The following is a 6,819-nucleotide window of genomic DNA, read 5'->3' on the forward strand; positions in this document are numbered from 1 at the left end:
AGATTGTTGACATAATCCTCAATTTTCTTCAAAAACTAGCCAAAATTCCAAGAGAAGCCCAAAGTTAGAGAGAGTTTTTGTGTAGAGAATGGTGAAAAATGAAAAAAAAAAAAACGTTTTTATACCTAAAAAGAGGGCATTTCGCAGATGAGGAGTCATTTCGTAGATGGGGCTTCTCATCTGCGAAAGTACAAGTCCTTAAAGCACAGTTGTGCTTTAAGGACTTGTACTTTCGCAGATGAGAAGCCCATTTCGCAGATGGGACCTTCTCATCTGCGAAATGGGAGGCTATTTTTGTAATTTCGATTTTTTTTGGCTATTTTTGTAATGCAATTAGTGTAAATGGCTATTTTTGTCATTTTCTCTTGTATATGAGTCTTATATAAAATGATGAAAAGATACGTTATAAACAAATGATAAGTAGTGGTGGAACTACATACGACTAGGACTAGGACGGTGGGGTACTATAACATCTCAAAAAAAATATAGTATATATACAAAAACAAATTATTTATAACCATCTATGAATATATGTTATTGTATCCCCAACTAAAAGATTGTATCATGTTTTTAATAGAAAAAATTGCAAGAATGGTCCCTGTGGTATGTCCAAAATTGTCACGTTGGGTCAAACAGGTTTTGACTAGCACAAATGGTCCAAAAGTTTCCATTTTGTTGTTAGTTTGGTCCATTCTGGTTTAAATTTTTATAAAATGAAGACTTTACCCTTTGTATTTTCTTTATTCATTTTTTTATTACAAAAATAAAAAAAAAAAGAAAAGAAAAAAAATACCCTTTCTCTCTCACTCACTCACTTACACACACATACATACACTCTCTCTCTCTCTCTCTCAAGATCATCTACCACCACCGTTCGATCACCATCCGCCGCCACCACCGTCCGCCACCACCCACAAATGAACAAACACACACGAAATCAGATGAACATACAAACACATGAAATCTGAAGAACATAAAAACAAATCAACACTAACATCCATCAATTTTTCAACAGATTCAACACAAACACACACAAATTAAACATACACACACAAAACCCAAAAATCGATTCTCTCTCTCACATATTTGAAACGTCATTCTTCTTCTTGTTGTTGTTCTTCTTCTCCCTCTCTCACAAATCTGAGGTGGTGCTTGAAACCAGACCTGAAATGGTAGTGTTCGTCATAAATTTGACGTTACTAGGGTTTTCAGATGCGGTGGTTGTTTAGGAGGGAGGACGGCATAAGCCATGACAGTTGAATACCAACAGATCCTGAACTTTTTCGTTTGCTTCGTTGCTCAAAATTGTTGCCTGAATTGCATCTTCACAAGCCGCCAAAAGTGTCCTGAAACCCTAGCAGGGGGTCGAAGGTGGTGACGACTAGGGTTTGGACTTGTTCCCCCTCGTTCCAGCCGTCGTTGTCGCCTCTACAAACCCTAACTTCGTCTTTCTCATTCTTCAACGACGGCGCACCCTAGTAACGAATGAGAATGGTGGTGGCGCTAGGGTTTCGTAAAAGTAGCGTTTGAAATAGATCGGAGATGGTGGTGTAGGAATTAGGTCAGATTCAAAGGTTGTGTGGTCATGGTGGCGACAAGGAGAAACGTGATGGCTGGATGGAAGACAGATAGAAGTGATTCTGGTTTGCCGGAGATGAAGAGGGCGACGAGGTTGCTGACGACGGCGGTGATGACGGATGGTGGTGGCAGTTAGGGTATTTTTTTAGTGTGTGTTTTCTTGAGAGAGGTGAGAGGTGAGGAGATGAGAGGTTCCTGTTGGATTAGTGTCTAAGTCCATAACTATTTTGGTATGTACTTGACCCGATGGTGCATGGTCCTTTTGGGTTGCCTTCACCAAAGCAACTTGATTGGAGAAATGAATAAAGAGAGAGAGGATAATATGATTTGTTAATATGTTATAAGAATAATATATTAAAGGAGAAATCATATTTGTTTAATTAATATTGGTCGATAATTAATTAAGAATTAGTTTTGTGATCAAATGAAATTAATTAAACTAGAGGGGCTGATTTGTAATTATGTGATAGTTACAAAATAAGGTAAGGATTATCTTATAAGTATGGTGGACGAATTTAAGGTTGGAAAGCCTTAGAATTCGAGTATGATAAGGATTCAAGGATTATCTTATTGGTTGCTTAATGGATAATCAACTAGATAAGGATAATAACTGAAACCCTATCTCTACACCTATATAAACAACCCCAAGGCCATGAATTCGTGTATCCCTTCCCAAGAAGTCACAAATACGAATTCTAACCGCCCTCCTCTCTCCTTATACCTTCTCCACTTGCTTATGGTGTTTGTGAGCCATTAGAGGAGTGACACTTGTGACTCTATGCTTTCCAAGGTCAATTCAAGGAGGAATTGGATTGTTATTGCTATATAACAATCAAGGTATGTTCTTAAACCTATTTACATGTGAATTCTGATTTCCATATGCTAGAATTAGGGTTCAAAGTCTTGGATTCAAAGTATGTACAATAGAGAAACCTAGATCCGAGCTTTAGGGTTTGTATGAGCACATAGGATGTCTTATGACCAAAACCCATCAGTTCCACCGGTAAGTGAGTGAGTGAGTGTATGTGAGAGAGAGAGAGAGTGTGTGTGTGTGTGTGTGAGAGAGAGAGAGAGAGAATTTTGTTTCTTTTCTTTTTTATTTTATGTAATAAAAAATTAGAAAAACAAAATACAAAGGGCAAAATCGTCATTAAAAACAAAAATCGACCAAACTCGCAACAAAATGGAAACTTTTGGACCACTGGTGCTAGTCCAAACTTGTTTGACCCAAAATGAGAATTTTGGACATACCATAGGGACCAATCTTGCAATTTTATCTTTTTAATAACATACCTAAGATAACTATATAAACGTATTTTTTTCGGTTACTATATCAGGTGTAGAGAAAATAAGTTGCAGAATAAAATAGATGATAAGTTTTAAAGGATTGTTTAGTCATTTTTATTTAGAAAGATATATTTCTACAAGTTGTTGATGATAATATCATTTATCGATTTCAAAAAATGACGACTAGAAGGATTCCATTGTAACTTTTGATATATATATATATATATATATATATATATATATATATATATATATATATATATATATATATATATATATATATATATATATAGGTTCAGGTTCATTTGAGACCATTCTAATTTTGTGAGACCGTGAGACCAAATCTAAAAATAATTTTAAAATGCAAAATAAATGGAAAAATCCAAAAATTCTTTTTTTAAATGTTATTTTCGGAACTTGAATTAACTAAAAAAAATATTAAAAAAATATAAAAAAAATAAAAAAAAATAAAAAAAAAATCCGTTTTTTTTTTTGAAAAATACGTGAAATATTCTAAATAGAATATTTCACTGACATATTCTAAAAAATAATTTTAAAATGCAAAATAAATGGAAAAATCTAAAAATTCTTTTTTTAAATATTATTTTCGGAACTTGAATTAACTAAAAAAAATAAAAAAAAAATTAAAAAAAATAAAAAAAAATTCTATTTTTTTTGAAAAATACGTGAAATATTCTAAATAGAATATTACACTGTACATATTCTAAAAATAATTTTAAAATGCAAAATAAATGGAAAAATCAAAAAATTCTTTTTTTAAATATTATTTTCGGAACATGAATTAACTAAAAAAAAATTAAAAAAAAATAAAAAAAAAATAAACAAATGCGTCTCACGGTCTCACAAAATATAAGTGGTCTCAAATGAACCTAACCCTATATATATATATATATATATATATATATATATATATATATATATATATATATATATATATATATATATATATATAAGTCTTTAAATAATAGGTTCTTATATTTATGATTTTAAATCTTGATAATGTTTGTACCCTTAATCTAAATTTTTAATTCTAGTCACTGATAATAAGCTTATTATATTAGAATGAATACTATTTATATAAAATACTAATTTAGTTATATTAAATGCGAAGAAAAGTATATTATAAGTATCCAATGATGTAGATATGTTGCATATTTTTTATTATTAACAGAATAAAATATTTAAAGCGTATGAAATTTATATGGTTCAATATTTGTATAATTGATTGAACTTTACAAGAACGGTATAATTGGAAAGTCCTATTTTCAATACGATGTTCAAAATCCATTTTAAAAAATACAATGAAATATTATTACGTTGGAACGTGGAAAAAATTTAAATATTAGTACTAAAAGAGGAATTAAATACATTTTTATTACCCAAAATGGAATGGATAAAAAATATTTGTTTGACATTTGACTTTTTTATGTACTACAGTGAGAGTGGGTCGTACAACCATTGGACGAACCGGTTGTAGCGGGCTGCTCCCGTCCATGAAACCACCCAATCCTAACCGTCGTATTCTTTTTCATTTTATTTTTTTATTCAATAGTGGCAGCTATTAACTGGGACCCGCAGAAGAAAAGGGCCTCAAATAATTCATTGTAGAGCATTTATTTTTAAACCTAAAAACACTGTGTAATATACTTAAAAATGGGTTATTGTGAAAAATACTAATATTTGTTCTAATTAACGGAATTTTCTTTTACATTGATATAAAAGTATATTTAAAAAATATAAAAAATTTTAAATTTTTGATATAGTTATTTTAATTAGACAAAATTGCAAAAATGGTCCCTGTGGTATGCATTTTTTTGGGGTTTTAGTCCAAACAGTAACTTTTTTGGATTGATGGTCCTTTTGAGGTAGTTTGTATGATAAAATAGTCCCTCCGAAAATTGAAATGACTATAATACCCTTGGGGTATTTATTTTTCATTTTTCTTTTATTTTTTTTAAATTACATATTTATTTATTTATTTTAACAATTAAAAAATAATGGAGGACCCACCTCTCTCTCTCTCTCTCTCAAGCAAACACACATTCCAGATCATCGACATTCATCATCTTCCTCTTGCCGGTAGATGGACTCAGATCGACTTCCACCTTTACCCACAAACTTGGATAACAGATGAGAAAACTTCTTGCTCTGTTCGATGTGGGTCACAAAGACCTGCATTTGCTGTCGTATTGAACTCAAATCCAAGAGAGAAAAGCTCATCTTCTAGTGCCTTCTGCTCCTATTTTAACCCCACAATCTCCAGATCTTCTTCTTCCTCTTCATCATCTTTTCGCATATTGGATAGAGAAGATGAAGAATGTGGATTTCGTTTTTGGTGGGGATTTGGCGATGGCTGATCGGAAGAAAAAGAGGCACGAAATCAATAGCAGACAAGCAACCCTCTTCAATGATTGATTGGTTTGAGGAAGGAGATGAGCGATGCAGAAAGGCTGCTCGCGCAGTTCCTAATCCATTGCTTCTTCTGCCTCGGAAGTGATATGCGAGGGTGAAGGGTTAGACGGGGGCTGCAGCCGATCTCGGTGGTGTTTACTCAATCGAAAGAAGAAGAAAATGGGTCTTCGATTCCTTGACTGACCAAAGGGAAGAAGATGAGCAGAAGCAACCATTTCAAAAGATGGATCAATAAGCAGAGGTAGAGAGGTATAGTTGATCTCTGGGGAGTCCTCGTGATTTCCTTTCTCGTCTTCAGCAGTAGAACACAAAGAAAGAGCCGGTGTTCGTCAGGAAGAAGGGGAAAAACGAGAGAGAGAGAGAGAGAGAGAGAGAGAGAGGTGGGTCCCATTCTTGATTTGATTTAACATTTATAATTAAATAAAAGAAAAAAATATTTAAGTAAATGGAAAAAAAATTAAAAGGGCAATATAGTCTTTTCAAGATTATCAGGGACCAATTCTACAATGAAAATAGTCCAAAAGGACTACGAAACCAAAAAAGTTACTGTTTGGACTAAAACCCCAAAAAATTGCATACCACAGGGACCATTTTTGCAATTTTGTCTTTTAATTATTTCTTTAGAAAATAGTAATAAATATTAAAAAAAAAACAAAATAAAGTGAGTTTTTTATTAAAACAAAATCTTTTTTAATATATCAATATAGATGTCAATTGAAAGAAGATAAAAAAATTGAATGTTGGTATATGCTATTTATTTTAATAAAAGATAAATCTTAAAAATAAAAAAATAAAAATTGATCGATTTTTTGCTATAATCAGCTTCTTGCGGAGACTAACATTTAAATGTACAAGCCTTTCTTAGGTATTTAAATAATTGTTCTCTAATGACGAAAATTGATTCTTTAGTTCCATGGTTTAACATGTTCCCTCGTTAACACACACACACAAACACACACACACACACACACACATATATATATATATATATATATATATATATATATATATATATATATATATATATAAAGTAGATGTGTGTTGCGCAAAGCATTAACGTAAATAATTTTTTAGCAAATAGTTTCTTATGGAGAAATAATTAATAGATTTTATTATTAGTTATTATGTAATAAAAAAATAGTATTTTTAAATAAAATATTTATGTTTATACCTTATATTTATATTGTCTGTTTATACTATTGATGTATTAATTAATATTGGTGTGTAATTTAAGTATTATAAATTAATTTATATATATATATATATATATACATATGTGTGTGTGTGTGAATTTAATATATACTTTTATTAACAAATAATTTATAAACATAAAACAACTTTTTATTATAAACAAAAAATGCATCGATGCTAATTTTTAAAAATAGAAATGTGGAGTAAGTACTCTCTATTGTTTGTTGATCGCTTCAACCTCTTTATGTTGCTCATATGCAAGTTATGGGTGTCATGGTAAGATGCACTATATGAGTGTTTCTTTAATGTTGGTGTCTCTCTTATGTTTTT

Source organism: Lactuca serriola, chromosome 9, assembly GCF_051521515.1.
Source record: "Lactuca serriola cultivar US96UC23 chromosome 9, Lser_US96UC23_V15, whole genome shotgun sequence".
Taxonomy (NCBI): Eukaryota; Viridiplantae; Streptophyta; class Magnoliopsida; order Asterales; family Asteraceae; genus Lactuca; species Lactuca serriola.